General features: G+C 45.9%; 10 non-coding genes across 10 annotated transcripts; all 10 read right to left on the minus strand.

The window, feature by feature from the left end:
* Positions 1-2,747: 2,747 nt before the first annotated feature.
* Positions 2,748-2,829, minus strand: trnal-uag (transfer RNA leucine (anticodon UAG)). Its single transcript has one exon. It is a non-coding gene; the product is annotated as a tRNA-Leu (tRNA).
* Positions 2,830-4,460: 1,631 nt separating this feature from the next.
* Positions 4,461-4,533, minus strand: trnav-uac (transfer RNA valine (anticodon UAC)). Its single transcript has one exon. It is a non-coding gene; the product is annotated as a tRNA-Val (tRNA).
* Positions 4,534-5,658: 1,125 nt separating this feature from the next.
* trnal-uag (transfer RNA leucine (anticodon UAG)) lies at positions 5,659-5,740 on the minus strand. Its single transcript has one exon. It is a non-coding gene; the product is annotated as a tRNA-Leu (tRNA).
* A 1,631-nt stretch (positions 5,741-7,371) lies between these two features.
* Positions 7,372-7,444, minus strand: trnav-uac (transfer RNA valine (anticodon UAC)). Its single transcript has one exon. It is a non-coding gene; the product is annotated as a tRNA-Val (tRNA).
* Positions 7,445-8,569: 1,125 nt separating this feature from the next.
* On the minus strand, positions 8,570-8,651 carry trnal-uag (transfer RNA leucine (anticodon UAG)). The gene has a single exon. It is a non-coding gene; the product is annotated as a tRNA-Leu (tRNA).
* Positions 8,652-10,282: 1,631 nt separating this feature from the next.
* On the minus strand, positions 10,283-10,355 carry trnav-uac (transfer RNA valine (anticodon UAC)). The gene has a single exon. It is a non-coding gene; the product is annotated as a tRNA-Val (tRNA).
* A 1,125-nt stretch (positions 10,356-11,480) lies between these two features.
* trnal-uag (transfer RNA leucine (anticodon UAG)) lies at positions 11,481-11,562 on the minus strand. The gene has a single exon. It is a non-coding gene; the product is annotated as a tRNA-Leu (tRNA).
* A 1,631-nt stretch (positions 11,563-13,193) lies between these two features.
* trnav-uac (transfer RNA valine (anticodon UAC)) lies at positions 13,194-13,266 on the minus strand. Its single transcript has one exon. It is a non-coding gene; the product is annotated as a tRNA-Val (tRNA).
* A 1,125-nt stretch (positions 13,267-14,391) lies between these two features.
* On the minus strand, positions 14,392-14,473 carry trnal-uag (transfer RNA leucine (anticodon UAG)). The gene has a single exon. It is a non-coding gene; the product is annotated as a tRNA-Leu (tRNA).
* A 1,631-nt stretch (positions 14,474-16,104) lies between these two features.
* trnav-uac (transfer RNA valine (anticodon UAC)) lies at positions 16,105-16,177 on the minus strand. The gene has a single exon. It is a non-coding gene; the product is annotated as a tRNA-Val (tRNA).
* Between the last annotated feature and the right edge of the window lie 622 nt (positions 16,178-16,799).

Consider the following 16,799-nt stretch of genomic DNA (forward strand, 5'->3'; position numbering starts at 1 on the left):
ACACACATTGTTATTCTGCTGTGTAACAAGTGAAAATCAAGTCGCTTTCTTCAGCGTTAAGTAAATATATGCCACTTCCAATTATTCATTCGTCAGCTGATTACCTACATTTGTTATTAAAAGTTGCAATTCGTCGAAATATTGTTATGACCTTTGATGAAATTAAATTTTTAATTATTGTTCATTCATGAATTGGCGGGATTTGTTTTTTTTGTTTTCCATACACCTATTCGTATTGAATGCAAGATTTACATGCTTTGACAATATCGGAGAGTGTTAATTTGAAACTTTTTTTTTTGGAATCTTTCACTGATTTTACTTACTGCATACCTCAGTGGTTAGCAATGCTTCCTCTCAGCACCAGGGACATCGGTTTGATTTCCTCATTGGGTCACTGTGCCGAGTTTGCACGTTCTCCCCAATTCTATGCGACTTTGCTGTGGTGTCCTCCACAATTCAAAGATATGCAGGTTGGGTGAGCTGGCAATGCTAAATTTCACCTTGTGTTCAGGAAAATGCGTATTAGTCAGTAGTAAATGTGAAGAAATATGATCGGGAAAAATGTTTGCGTGAGTTACTCTTTAGAGGGTCATTTTTTTTTCAAACAAGTGGCCTGTTACCACACTGAGGTAACAGGGGTGCTTTCACAGCGTCGCTAGTATTAAGGTGCGCTCCGTGATCGACACCATGTTGGATCTGAAACGGAGGAATCAACAGAGAGTCTACAGAATTACATCGCATCCATTTGGTTTTCTTTAAATCACTGACGAGCAGGAAAATGTAAACAGGGAGGGCGAGTGGGTAACTGAGGCAGTTGTAGCTCTGGTGAAAATTCCAAAGGTAATTGGATGAGTTTCTGGATAGGATGCGTTCAGTGGGTTTGGGGTCAAATGCTGGGGAACGGGACTTGTTTAATTTTGGCTATGTGGTGAGCATGGACGAGGTCCACCGAAGTATCTTTTCCCACGGTTTACCCCAATAACGTCATGTTGCTTCCACCGGCTTTAAAGGATTACTTTTTAGCGGAGTTTGCCATCGCAGTCTGTGGCACAATCATTTCGTCTGTTCGACTGCTCACGGGAAAGGTAGTATTGTGAAACACTGCAAAAAAGGAACGACTTCCTTACATTAGCGCCGAATGAACATACTCTGTGAAATTTTCCCAGATCCTCAGCTGAGGATTTTTGCTGCTGGAAGTTACCTCAGAAACCCTGGTAAATCGAAATGCGCTGAGCGAATCGCAAAACAAGAAGCATTTAACAGGGAACACAAACAAAATTGGCATACCTCATGCATTTTCAGACATAGAGATGTATGAATGCTAAATGCGATACAGTCCGAGGGCATGAGTCATAAAGTAATCTCACAACTAACAACAGGGCATTTCCAAACGACTCTTTCAAACATACTGCAGCCTTAGTGCACCACCACTTTCCATACAATGCTGAAAAGAGAGAAAGGAAGAACATAATAAGAATTGCCGTAAAAAGTGAATTTCACCCAATACAGTCTCGATTAGATTACTTTTCCCTTCCGATGTTTCCAGGACGGAAATGAAGGAAATGGGAGAAATTCAACAAGGTATGACATCGAAATTCATTGGAACGATTTTCCCATTAGCTAGAAACCCAAATAACAACGAGTCGAGTCACCGTTGGACTTCGTTTCACAACAACGATGAAATAACAGTCTCCATTCGGTTCCAGTAAAAGCTCAACTTGCCTGGGACGGCAGAAATGTTTGCGAATTTCCGTGCGGGAGGCGAACACGATCATGACAGTAGAGACATTTTGAAATATTTGGCAGTATCGCACACTACAGTTAATTCCCTGGGAAGCAAACCCATTTTACTTTTGTTTTCAATATCAATATACAGTGGGCACCAAAACAGCATTTTAACATGGTTCAGCGTTGGAGTTAATCAGCAGAAATGGCAGAGTTGTGATTCGAACCAAAGCCCTTTTTTGGCTACTGGAACCGGGATCCGGCGCCTTAGACCGCTCGGCCACACTACCAGCCGGCCGCCGCACCGCATTTACTTGTATCTCCAATTGTGCTCCTGCATATCAACAGAAGCAAAGTCACATGAAAAGGGTTTCATGGTTCCTCTCGGACTCGCACAGCTGCTGGGATGTGCTCGGCTACAATGTCAATTTCGCAGCAGATATTGATAGCCCTTCAATCCAGACAAAAATCAATGGTAAGCTGAGTCTATCTTCTCAGACTCTTTTCAGCTACAAATGTATCTGTGAGTGCGTGAGAATATGGGTTCGCTTATGATTTGGTCAAATAACCATGAGCTGCTTGATATTACTGGAATTCCCATTCTTGCTTTGCTAAATGATTTCACCCATTGCTCGAAACAGGACGACTTTCACGTTTACACGGAACACGAAGCGCACGGGACTACAGGGAAAATGCACAAAGCTGAGCAAGCCGTGGTCCACATCATACCGTGCAGCATAGTTTCAGTCACTGTGTCTGTTTTTTTTTCAGCATAAGAGTCCAAAAGAATGTTCTCCACCCTAAAACCGGAGGTAGCATTACAATCCGAGAACGACAGATCACATTGTGAGAATGCTCTGAGCTCGGAGTCAGTTCGTGATGTCACTTTCCTTGCATTTTACCTTAACCGTGCAATTTGTTGCTGAGATGTTCACTCCTGGATATGAGCCACATGGATACCAACTGAGTTGGAAACCTGTGTGGGAATCGAGGAGAAGCGACTCAAAAAATTTGAGCAGAACTGACAGCGGTGGGATTCGAACCCACGCCTCTGTCGAGACTGGAGCCTAAATCCAGCGCCTTAGACCGCTCGGCCACACTACCACCCAACCGCGGCCCACATTTTCTTGCACTTCCAATTGAGATGCTGCATAACAACAGATGCAAAGTCACGTGAAAAGGGTTCGATGATCCCTCTCCGACACGCACAACTGCTGGGATGTGCCCGTCTACAATATCAATTTCGCAGCAGATAATGATAGCCCATCAATCCAGATAAATAAGCTGAGTCTATCTTCTCAGACTCTTTTCAGCTACAAATGTACCTGTGAGTGCGGGAGAACATACGATCGGTTATGATTTGGTCAAATTACCATCAGCTGCTTGACATTACTGCAATTTCGATTCTTGCTTTGCTAAATGATTTCACCCTTTGATCGAAACAGGACAGCTTTCACGTTTACACGGAACATGAAACACACAGGGAAAATGCACAAAGCTGAGCAGGCCGTGTTCCACATCATACCCGCGCAGCATCGTTTCAGTCACTGTGTCTGTTTTGCAGAATAAGAGTCCCAAAGAATGTTCTCCACCCTAAAACCGGAGATAGCATTACAATCCGAGAACGACAGATCACATTGTGAGGATGCTCTGACCTCGGAGCCGGTTCGAGGTGCCACTTTCCTTGCCTTTTTGCCTTAACCGTGAAATTCGCTGCAGAGATGTTCACACCTGGATATGAGCCACATGGATACCAACTGAGTCGACGAGAAGCGACTCAATAAATTTTGCTAAACTCCACGGTGCTTATTAGAAAGGCAGTTTCTGTTCACATCAATCTAAAAGACAGTTTCTGAACATAGTAACAGAAGACAAAAGGTAATTAGCTCACCCCACCCCCACTCCGGAAGAGGTGCTAACTGCCCTTGAGTGCTTTTTGTTCTCGATGTGAAGAGCTCTCACGTCTGAGTCACATTCACACGTCTCTGGTTGCTGAGTGAATCACAAAGAAGGAATTTCACCAGAGCTGCAACTGCCTCACTTCCCCACTCGCCCTCCCCGTTTACATTTTCCTGCTCGTCAGTGATTTAAAGAAAACCAAATGGATGCGATGTCATTCTGTAGCCTCGCTGTCGATTCCTCCGATTCAGTTCCAACGTGGCTTACATCTCAGGGCGCACCTTAATACTAGCGACGCTATGAAAGCACAGGTGCAGAGGTTCCCCTGAGAGTGTCATTTCTTTCATTGCTGTTGCTGATTGAATGAGCCACTAACGTGCGAACTGCTCCAAAACATGATTCAGGACTTCTGGTGACAACTCTTGCCACGTTGAATAACGACAGACAGCTTCCAAATGATGTCTTTCATAGACGACTTTGGGGGTACATTTGACAGACCGATTAGTTTAGGAATCCGTGGTGCGCTGTGACACCAGCGCATCAGCTTCTTCCCTGTCTTGGAAACGGGCCGCCTGCGCAAGGAATGCCAATGCGGTACTGCTTTTCGTGGAAGGACCAGAAGGCGGTAACTACACTCTCAAACAGAATGGCATATGATCACAACCAAGTTAGAGAAACATTTACAATACTTTGCACAGTAATTAAATGGAGTTGCATTACATTGCACTCCGAGAGCAGATTTGTTCAAGCAAATTCGAAGGCAGTTTGCAGATGGGAAAGCAAGCAAGAAGGCTCCGTTCTTGTCCATGTTAAATTCTCCAGTTGAAGAATAAAGCCGTTTCTGCCCAGTTTCGAACTGGGGACCTTTCGCGCGTAAGGCGAACGTGATGACCACTACACTACAGAAACAAGCCGCAGACGCCTCTGCGGAGCTTCAGTGTCATCCAGCACTGAACGTTGAAGTCATTTTACATTTCACCTTTCTGTTTCCAATAGCTCCTTGTTTAATGGGACTTGTTTAATCATGGCTATGTGGTGAGCATGGACGAGATACACCGAAGTATCTGTTTCCATGCGGTGTACCGCAATAACGTTGTGTTGCTTACACCGGCTGTAAAGGATTACTTTTTAGCGGAGCTTGCCGTCGCAGTCTGTGGCAGTATCATTTAGTCTGTTCGACTGCGCACGGGACAAATAGCATTGTGAAACACTGCAGAAACGAACGACTTCCTTACTTTTACTCCGACAGACCATATTGCGGGAAATTTTCCCAGATTCTAAGTTGAGGATTTTTGCAGCAGGAGGTTACCTCAGAAACCCTGTTAATTCGTAATGTATTGAGCGAATCGCAAATCAGAAGGCATTTAACATGGAACACAAACAAAACTGGCAAACCAAATGCGTTTTCAGACACAGCGAGCATGAATGCTAAATGCGAGACAGGCCGGGGGCATGAACCATAAAGTAATCTCACAACTAACAACAGGGCAATTCCAAACTGCTCTTTCAAACATACTGGAGCCTGAGTGCACCACCACTTCCCAGACAATGCTGAAAAGAGAGAAAGAAAGAACACAATAAGAATGGGCTGTAAAAAGTGAATTTCACCAATCACAGTCTCGATTACATTACCTTTCCCTTCCGGTGTCTCCAGGACGGAAATGAAGGAAATGGGAGAAATTCAATAACATGTGACATCGCAATTCATTGGAACGATTTTCCCATTGGCAGAAAACAAAATAACGACGAGTCGAGCGACCGCAGGACTTTGTTTCACAGCAGCAATGAAATAACAGCCTCCATTCGGTTCCAGTAAACGCACAACTTGTCTGGGACAGCAGAGCTGTTTGCGATTTTCCGCGCGGGAGGCGAGCACGATCATGACAGCACAGACACCGGAAAAGTCGGCACTTTCCCACACCACAGTTAATTGCCCGGGAAGCACACACATCTTTCTTCGGTTTTAAACAGAAATGCAGCAGGAGTCGAAACAGGATCTTAACCAGCTGCGTCGTTGGAAACGATCAGCAGAACTGGCAGCGGTGGGATTCGAACCCACGCCTCTGTCGAGACTGGAGCCTAAATCCAGCGCCTTAGACCGCTCGGCCACACTACCACCCAACCGCGGCCCACATTTTCTTGCACTTCCAATTGAGATGCTGCATAACAACAGATGCAAAGTCACGTGAAAAGGGTTCGATGATCCCTCTCCGACACGCACAACTGCTGGGATGTGCCCGTCTACAATATCAATTTCGCAGCAGATAATGATAGCCCATCAATCCAGATAAATAAGCTGAGTCTATCTTCTCAGACTCTTTTCAGCTACAAATGTACCTGTGAGTGCGGGAGAACATACGATCGGTTATGATTTGGTCAAATTACCATCAGCTGCTTGACATTACTGCAATTTCGATTCTTGCTTTGCTAAATGATTTCACCCTTTGATCGAAACAGGACAGCTTTCACGTTTACACGGAACATGAAACACACAGGGAAAATGCACAAAGCTGAGCAGGCCGTGTTCCACATCATACCCGCGCAGCATCGTTTCAGTCACTGTGTCTGTTTTGCAGAATAAGAGTCCCAAAGAATGTTCTCCACCCTAAAACCGGAGATAGCATTACAATCCGAGAACGACAGATCACATTGTGAGGATGCTCTGACCTCGGAGCCGGTTCGAGGTGCCACTTTCCTTGCCTTTTTGCCTTAACCGTGAAATTCGCTGCAGAGATGTTCACACCTGGATATGAGCCACATGGATACCAACTGAGTCGACGAGAAGCGACTCAATAAATTTTGCTAAACTCCACGGTGCTTATTAGAAAGGCAGTTTCTGTTCACATCAATCTAAAAGACAGTTTCTGAACATAGTAACAGAAGACAAAAGGTAATTAGCTCACCCCACCCCCACTCCGGAAGAGGTGCTAACTGCCCTTGAGTGCTTTTTGTTCTCGATGTGAAGAGCTCTCACGTCTGAGTCACATTCACACGTCTCTGGTTGCTGAGTGAATCACAAAGAAGGAATTTCACCAGAGCTGCAACTGCCTCACTTCCCCACTCGCCCTCCCCGTTTACATTTTCCTGCTCGTCAGTGATTTAAAGAAAACCAAATGGATGCGATGTCATTCTGTAGCCTCGCTGTCGATTCCTCCGATTCAGTTCCAACGTGGCTTACATCTCAGGGCGCACCTTAATACTAGCGACGCTATGAAAGCACAGGTGCAGAGGTTCCCCTGAGAGTGTCATTTCTTTCATTGCTGTTGCTGATTGAATGAGCCACTAACGTGCGAACTGCTCCAAAACATGATTCAGGACTTCTGGTGACAACTCTTGCCACGTTGAATAACGACAGACAGCTTCCAAATGATGTCTTTCATAGACGACTTTGGGGGTACATTTGACAGACCGATTAGTTTAGGAATCCGTGGTGCGCTGTGACACCAGCGCATCAGCTTCTTCCCTGTCTTGGAAACGGGCCGCCTGCGCAAGGAATGCCAATGCGGTACTGCTTTTCGTGGAAGGACCAGAAGGCGGTAACTACACTCTCAAACAGAATGGCATATGATCACAACCAAGTTAGAGAAACATTTACAATACTTTGCACAGTAATTAAATGGAGTTGCATTACATTGCACTCCGAGAGCAGATTTGTTCAAGCAAATTCGAAGGCAGTTTGCAGATGGGAAAGCAAGCAAGAAGGCTCCGTTCTTGTCCATGTTAAATTCTCCAGTTGAAGAATAAAGCCGTTTCTGCCCAGTTTCGAACTGGGGACCTTTCGCGCGTAAGGCGAACGTGATGACCACTACACTACAGAAACAAGCCGCAGACGCCTCTGCGGAGCTTCAGTGTCATCCAGCACTGAACGTTGAAGTCATTTTACATTTCACCTTTCTGTTTCCAATAGCTCCTTGTTTAATGGGACTTGTTTAATCATGGCTATGTGGTGAGCATGGACGAGATACACCGAAGTATCTGTTTCCATGCGGTGTACCGCAATAACGTTGTGTTGCTTACACCGGCTGTAAAGGATTACTTTTTAGCGGAGCTTGCCGTCGCAGTCTGTGGCAGTATCATTTAGTCTGTTCGACTGCGCACGGGACAAATAGCATTGTGAAACACTGCAGAAACGAACGACTTCCTTACTTTTGCTCCGACAGACCATATTGCGGGAAATTTTCCCAGATTCTAAGTTGAGGATTTTTGCAGCAGGAGGTTACCTCAGAAACCCTGTTAATTCGTAATGTATTGAGCGAATCGCAAATCAGAAGGCATTTAACATGGAACACAAACAAAACTGGCAAACCAAATGCGTTTTCAGACACAGCGAGCATGAATGCTAAATGCGAGACAGGTCGGGGGCATGAACCATAAAGTAATCTCACAACTAACAACAGGGCAATTCCAAACTGCTCTTTCAAACATACTGGAGCCTGAGTGCACCACCACTTCCCAGACAATGCTGAAAAGAGAGAAAGAAAGAACACAATAAGAATGGGCTGTAAAAAGTGAATTTCACCAATCACAGTCTCGATTACATTACCTTTCCCTTCCGGTGTCTCCAGGACGGAAATGAAGGAAATGGGAGAAATTCAATAACATGTGACATCGCAATTCATTGGAACGATTTTCCCATTGGCAGAAAACAAAATAACGACGAGTCGAGCCACCGCAGGACTTTGTTTCACAGCAGCAATGAAATAACAGCCTCCATTCGGTTCCAGTAAACGCTCAACTTGTCTGGGACAGCAGAGCTGTTTGCGATGTTCCACGCGGGAGGCGAGCACGATCATGACAGCACAGACACCGGAAAAGTCGGCACTTTCCCACACCACAGTTAATTGCCCGGGAAGCACACACATCTTTCTTCGGTTTTAAACAGAAATGCAGCAGGAGTCGAAACAGGATCTTAACCAGCTGCGTCGTTGGAAACGATCAGCAGAACTGGCAGCGGTGGGATTCGAACCCACGCCTCTGTCGAGACTGGAGCCTAAATCCAGCGCCTTAGACCGCTCGGCCACACTACCACCCAACCGCGGCCCACATTTTCTTGCACTTCCAATTGAGATGCTGCATAACAACAGATGCAAAGTCACGTGAAAAGGGTTCGATGATCCCTCTCCGACACGCACAACTGCTGGGATGTGCCCGTCTACAATATCAATTTCGCAGCAGATAATGATAGCCCATCAATCCAGATAAATAAGCTGAGTCTATCTTCTCAGACTCTTTTCAGCTACAAATGTACCTGTGAGTGCGGGAGAACATACGATCGGTTATGATTTGGTCAAATTACCATCAGCTGCTTGACATTACTGCAATTTCGATTCTTGCTTTGCTAAATGATTTCACCCTTTGATCGAAACAGGACAGCTTTCACGTTTACACGGAACATGAAACACACAGGGAAAATGCACAAAGCTGAGCAGGCCGTGTTCCACATCATACCCGCGCAGCATCGTTTCAGTCACTGTGTCTGTTTTGCAGAATAAGAGTCCCAAAGAATGTTCTCCACCCTAAAACCGGAGATAGCATTACAATCCGAGAACGACAGATCACATTGTGAGGATGCTCTGACCTCGGAGCCGGTTCGAGGTGCCACTTTCCTTGCCTTTTTGCCTTAACCGTGAAATTCGCTGCAGAGATGTTCACACCTGGATATGAGCCACATGGATACCAACTGAGTCGACGAGAAGCGACTCAATAAATTTTGCTAAACTCCACGGTGCTTATTAGAAAGGCAGTTTCTGTTCACATCAATCTAAAAGACAGTTTCTGAACATAGTAACAGAAGACAAAAGGTAATTAGCTCACCCCACCCCCACTCCGGAAGAGGTGCTAACTGCCCTTGAGTGCTTTTTGTTCTCGATGTGAAGAGCTCTCACGTCTGAGTCACATTCACACGTCTCTGGTTGCTGAGTGAATCACAAAGAAGGAATTTCACCAGAGCTGCAACTGCCTCACTTCCCCACTCGCCCTCCCCGTTTACATTTTCCTGCTCGTCAGTGATTTAAAGAAAACCAAATGGATGCGATGTCATTCTGTAGCCTCGCTGTCGATTCCTCCGATTCAGTTCCAACGTGGCTTACATCTCAGGGCGCACCTTAATACTAGCGACGCTATGAAAGCACAGGTGCAGAGGTTCCCCTGAGAGTGTCATTTCTTTCATTGCTGTTGCTGATTGAATGAGCCACTAACGTGCGAACTGCTCCAAAACATGATTCAGGACTTCTGGTGACAACTCTTGCCACGTTGAATAACGACAGACAGCTTCCAAATGATGTCTTTCATAGACGACTTTGGGGGTACATTTGACAGACCGATTAGTTTAGGAATCCGTGGTGCGCTGTGACACCAGCGCATCAGCTTCTTCCCTGTCTTGGAAACGGGCCGCCTGCGCAAGGAATGCCAATGCGGTACTGCTTTTCGTGGAAGGACCAGAAGGCGGTAACTACACTCTCAAACAGAATGGCATATGATCACAACCAAGTTAGAGAAACATTTACAATACTTTGCACAGTAATTAAATGGAGTTGCATTACATTGCACTCCGAGAGCAGATTTGTTCAAGCAAATTCGAAGGCAGTTTGCAGATGGGAAAGCAAGCAAGAAGGCTCCGTTCTTGTCCATGTTAAATTCTCCAGTTGAAGAATAAAGCCGTTTCTGCCCAGTTTCGAACTGGGGACCTTTCGCGCGTAAGGCGAACGTGATGACCACTACACTACAGAAACAAGCCGCAGACGCCTCTGCGGAGCTTCAGTGTCATCCAGCACTGAACGTTGAAGTCATTTTACATTTCACCTTTCTGTTTCCAATAGCTCCTTGTTTAATGGGACTTGTTTAATCATGGCTATGTGGTGAGCATGGACGAGATACACCGAAGTATCTGTTTCCATGCGGTGTACCGCAATAACGTTGTGTTGCTTACACCGGCTGTAAAGGATTACTTTTTAGCGGAGCTTGCCGTCGCAGTCTGTGGCAGTATCATTTAGTCTGTTCGACTGCGCACGGGACAAATAGCATTGTGAAACACTGCAGAAACGAACGACTTCCTTACTTTTGCTCCGACAGACCATATTGCGGGAAATTTTCCCAGATTCTAAGTTGAGGATTTTTGCAGCAGGAGGTTACCTCAGAAACCCTGTTAATTCGTAATGTATTGAGCGAATCGCAAATCAGAAGGCATTTAACACGGAACACAAACAAAACTGGCAAACCAAATGCGTTTTCAGACACAGCGAGCATGAATGCTAAATGCGAGACAGGCCGGGGGCATGAACCATAAAGTAATCTCACAACTAACAACAGGGCAATTCCAAACTGCTCTTTCAAACATACTGGAGCCTGAGTGCACCACCACTTCCCAGACAATGCTGAAAAGAGAGAAAGAAAGAACACAATAAGAATGGGCTGTAAAAAGTGAATTTCACCAATCACAGTCTCGATTACATTACCTTTCCCTTCCGGTGTCTCCAGGACGGAAATGAAGGAAATGGGAGAAATTCAATAACATGTGACATCGCAATTCATTGGAACGATTTTCCCATTGGCAGAAAACAAAATAACGACGAGTCGAGCGACCGCAGGACTTTGTTTCACAGCAGCAATGAAATAACAGCCTCCATTCGGTTCCAGTAAACGCACAACTTGTCTGGGACAGCAGAGCTGTTTGCGATTTTCCGCGCGGGAGGCGAGCACGATCATGACAGCACAGACACCGGAAAAGTCGGCACTTTCCCACACCACAGTTAATTGCCCGGGAAGCACACACATCTTTCTTCGGTTTTAAACAGAAATGCAGCAGGAGTCGAAACAGGATCTTAACCAGCTGCGTCGTTGGAAACGATCAGCAGAACTGGCAGCGGTGGGATTCGAACCCACGCCTCTGTCGAGACTGGAGCCTAAATCCAGCGCCTTAGACCGCTCGGCCACACTACCACCCAACCGCGGCCCACATTTTCTTGCACTTCCAATTGAGATGCTGCATAACAACAGATGCAAAGTCACGTGAAAAGGGTTCGATGATCCCTCTCCGACACGCACAACTGCTGGGATGTGCCCGTCTACAATATCAATTTCGCAGCAGATAATGATAGCCCATCAATCCAGATAAATAAGCTGAGTCTATCTTCTCAGACTCTTTTCAGCTACAAATGTACCTGTGAGTGCGGGAGAACATACGATCGGTTATGATTTGGTCAAATTACCATCAGCTGCTTGACATTACTGCAATTTCGATTCTTGCTTTGCTAAATGATTTCACCCTTTGATCGAAACAGGACAGCTTTCACGTTTACACGGAACATGAAACACACAGGGAAAATGCACAAAGCTGAGCAGGCCGTGTTCCACATCATACCCGCGCAGCATCGTTTCAGTCACTGTGTCTGTTTTGCAGAATAAGAGTCCCAAAGAATGTTCTCCACCCTAAAACCGGAGATAGCATTACAATCCGAGAACGACAGATCACATTGTGAGGATGCTCTGACCTCGGAGCCGGTTCGAGGTGCCACTTTCCTTGCCTTTTTGCCTTAACCGTGAAATTCGCTGCAGAGATGTTCACACCTGGATATGAGCCACATGGATACCAACTGAGTCGACGAGAAGCGACTCAATAAATTTTGCTAAACTCCACGGTGCTTATTAGAAAGGCAGTTTCTGTTCACATCAATCTAAAAGACAGTTTCTGAACATAGTAACAGAAGACAAAAGGTAATTAGCTCACCCCACCCCCACTCCGGAAGAGGTGCTAACTGCCCTTGAGTGCTTTTTGTTCTCGATGTGAAGAGCTCTCACGTCTGAGTCACATTCACACGTCTCTGGTTGCTGAGTGAATCACAAAGAAGGAATTTCACCAGAGCTGCAACTGCCTCACTTCCCCACTCGCCCTCCCCGTTTACATTTTCCTGCTCGTCAGTGATTTAAAGAAAACCAAATGGATGCGATGTCATTCTGTAGCCTCGCTGTCGATTCCTCCGATTCAGTTCCAACGTGGCTTACATCTCAGGGCGCACCTTAACACTAGCGACGCTATGAAAGCACAGGTGCAGAGGTTCCCCTGAGAGTGTCATTTCTTTCATTGCTGTTGCTGATTGAATGAGCCACTAACGTGCGAACTGCTCCAAAACATGATTCAGGACTTCTGGTGACAACTCTTGCCACGTTGAATAACGACAGACAGCTTCCAAATGATGTCTTTCATAGACGACTTTGGGGGTACATTTGACAGACCGATTAGTTTAGGAATCCGTGGTGCGCTGTGACACCAGCGCATCAGCTTCTTCCCTGTCTTGGAAACGGGCCGCCTGCGCAAGGAATGCCAATGCGGTACTGCTTTTCGTGGAAGGACCAGAAGGCGGTAACTACACTCTCAAACAGAATGGCATATGATCACAACCAAGTTAGAGAAAAATTTACAATACTTTGCACAGTAATTAAATGGAGTTGCATTACATTGCACTCCGAGAGCAGATTTGTTCAAGCAAATTCGAAGGCAGTTTGCAGATGGGAAAGCAAGCAAGAAGGCTCCGTTCTTGTCCATGTTAAATTCTCCAGTTGAAGAATAAAGCCGTTTCTGCCCAGTTTCGAACTGGGGACCTTTCGCGCGTAAGGCGAACGTGATGACCACTACACTACAGAAACAAGCCGCAGACGCCTCTGCGGAGCCTCAGTGGCATCCAGCACTGAACGTTGAAGTCATTTTACATTTCACCTTTCTGTTTCCAATAGCTCCTTGTTTAATGGGACTTGTTTAATCATGGCTATGTGGTGAGCACGGACGAGATACACCGAAGTATCTGTTTCCATGCGGTGTACCGCAATAACGTTGTGTTGCTTACACCGGCTGTAAAGGATTACTTTTTAGCGGAGCTTGCCGTCGCAGTCTGTGGCAGTATCATTTAGTCTGTTCGACTGCGCACGGGACAAATAGCATTGTGAAACACTGCAGAAACGAACGACTTCCTTACTTTTGCTCCGACAGACCATATTGCGGGAAATTTTCCCAGATTCTAAGTTGAGGATTTTTGCAGCAGGAGGTTACCTCAGAAACCCTGTTAATTCGTAATGTATTGAGCGAATCGCAAATCAGAAGGCATTTAACATGGAACACAAACAAAACTGGCAAACCAAATGCGTTTTCAGACACAGCGAGCATGAATGCTAAATGCGAGACAGGCCGGGGGCATGAACCATAAAGTAATCTCACAACTAACAACAGGGCAATTCCAAACTGCTCTTTCAAACATACTGGAGCCTGAGTGCACCACCACTTCCCAGACAATGCTGAAAAGAGAGAAAGAAAGAACACAATAAGAATGGGCCATAAAAAGTGAATTTCACCAATCACAGTCTCGATTACATTACCTTTCCCTTCCGGTGTCTCCAGGACGGAAATGAAGGAAATGGGAGAAATTCAATAACATGTGACATCGCAATTCATTGGAACGATTTTCCCATTGGCAGAAAACAAAATAACGACGAGTCGAGCCACCGCAGGACTTTGTTTCACAGCAGCAATGAAATAACAGCCTCCATTCGGTTCCAGTAAACGCACAACTTGTCTGGGACAGCAGAGCTGTTTGCGATTTTCCGCGCGGGAGGCGAGCACGATCATGACAGCACAGACACCGGAAAAGTCGGCACTTTCCCACACCACAGTTAATTGCCCGGGAAGCACACACATCTTTCTTCGGTTTTAAACAGAAATGCAGCAGGAGTCGAAACAGGATCTTAACCAGCTGCGTCGTTGGAAACGATCAGCAGAACTGGCAGCGGTGGGATTCGAACCCACGCCTCTGTCGAGACTGGAGCCTAAATCCAGCGCCTTAGACCGCTCGGCCACACTACCACCCAACCGCGGCCCACATTTTCTTGCACTTCCAATTGAGATGCTGCATAACAACAGATGCAAAGTCACGTGAAAAGGGTTCGATGATCCCTCTCCGACACGCACAACTGCTGGGATGTGCCCGTCTACAATATCAATTTCGCAGCAGATAATGATAGCCCATCAATCCAGATAAATAAGCTGAGTCTATCTTCTCAGACTCTTTTCAGCTACAAATGTACCTGTGAGTGCGGGAGAACATACGATCGGTTATGATTTGGTCAAATTACCATCAGCTGCTTGACATTACTGCAATTTCGATTCTTGCTTTGCTAAATGATTTCACCCTTTGATCGAAACAGGACAGCTTTCACGTTTACACGGAACATGAAACACACAGGGAAAATGCACAAAGCTGAGCAGGCCGTGTTCCACATCATACCCGCGCAGCATCGTTTCAGTCACTGTGTCTGTTTTGCAGAATAAGAGTCCCAAAGAATGTTCTCCACCCTAAAACCGGAGATAGCATTACAATCCGAGAACGACAGATCACATTGTGAGGATGCTCTGACCTCGGAGCCGGTTCGAGGTGCCACTTTCCTTGCCTTTTTGCCTTAACCGTGAAATTCGCTGCAGAGATGTTCACACCTGGATATGAGCCACATGGATACCAACTGAGTCGACGAGAAGCGACTCAATAAATTTTGCTAAACTCCACGGTGCTTATTAGAAAGGCAGTTTCTGTTCACATCAATCTAAAAGACAGTTTCTGAACATAGTAACAGAAGACAAAAGGTAATTAGCTCACCCCACCCCCACTCCGGAAGAGGTGCTAACTGCCCTTGAGTGCTTTTTGTTCTCGATGTGAAGAGCTCTCACGTCTGAGTCACATTCACACGTCTCTGGTTGCTGAGTGAATCACAAAGAAGGAATTTCACCAGAGCTGCAACTGCCTCACTTCCCCACTCGCCCTCCCCGTTTACATTTTCCTGCTCGTCAGTGATTTAAAGAAAACCAAATGGATGCGATGTCATTCTGTAGCCTCGCTGTCGATTCCTCCGATTCAGTTCCAACGTGGCTTACATCTCAGGGCGCACCTTAATACTAGCGACGCTATGAAAGCACAGGTGCAGAGGTTCCCCTGAGAGTGTCATTTCTTTCATTGCTGTTGCTGATTGAATGAGCCACTAACGTGCGAACTGCTCCAAAACATGATTCAGGACTTCTGGTGACAACTCTTGCCACGTTGAATAACGACAGACAGCTTCCAAATGATGTCTTTCATAGACGACTTTGGGGGTACATTTGACAGACCGATTAGTTTAGGAATCCGTGGTGCGCTGTGACACCAGCGCATCAGCTTCTTCCCTGTCTTGGAAACGGGCCGCCTGCGCAAGGAATGCCAATGCGGTACTGCTTTTCGTGGAAGGACCAGAAGGCGGTAACTACACTCTCAAACAGAATGGCATATGATCACAACCAAGTTAGAGAAACATTTACAATACTTTGCACAGTAATTAAATGGAGTTGCATTACATTGCACTCCGAGAGCAGATTTGTTCAAGCAAATTCGAAGGCAGTTTGCAGATGGGAAAGCAAGCAAGAAGGCTCCGTTCTTGTCCATGTTAAATTCTCCAGTTGAAGAATAAAGCCGTTTCTGCCCAGTTTCGAACTGGGGACCTTTCGCGCGTAAGGCGAACGTGATGACCACTACACTACAGAAACAAGCCGCAGACGCCTCTGCGGAGCCTCAGTGGCATCCAGCACTGAACGTTGAAGTCATTTTACATTTCACCTTTCTGTTTCCAATAGCTCCTTGTTTAATGGGACTTGTTTAATCATGGCTATGTGGTGAGCATGGACGAGATACACCGAAGTATCTGTTTCCATGCGGTGTACCGCAATAACGTTGTGTTGCTTACACCGGCTGTAAAGGATTACTTTTTAGCGGAGCTTGCCGTCGCAGTCTGTGGCAGTATCATTTAGTCTGTTCGACTGCGCACGGGACAAATAGCATTGTGAAACACTGCAGAAACGAACGACTTCCTTACTTTTGCTCCGACAGACCATATTGCGGGAAATTTTCCCAGATTCTAAGTTGAGGATTTTTGCAGCAGGAAGTTACATCAGAAACCCTGTTAATTCGTCATGTATTGAGCGAATCGCAAATCAGAAGGCATTTAACATGGAACACAAACAAAACTGGCAAACCAAATGCGTTTTCAGACACAGCGAGCATGAATGCTAAATGCGAGACAGGCCGGGGGCATGAACCATAAAGTAATCTCACAACTAACAACAGGGCAATTCCAAACTGCTCTTTCAAACATACTGGAGCCTGAGTGCA

This window comes from Chiloscyllium plagiosum, unplaced genomic scaffold (genome assembly GCF_037043375.1).
Source record: "Chiloscyllium plagiosum isolate Xiang-an unplaced genomic scaffold, Cpla_swu_hap1 HiC_scaffold_47, whole genome shotgun sequence".
Lineage (NCBI taxonomy): Eukaryota > Metazoa > Chordata > Chondrichthyes > Orectolobiformes > Hemiscylliidae > Chiloscyllium > Chiloscyllium plagiosum.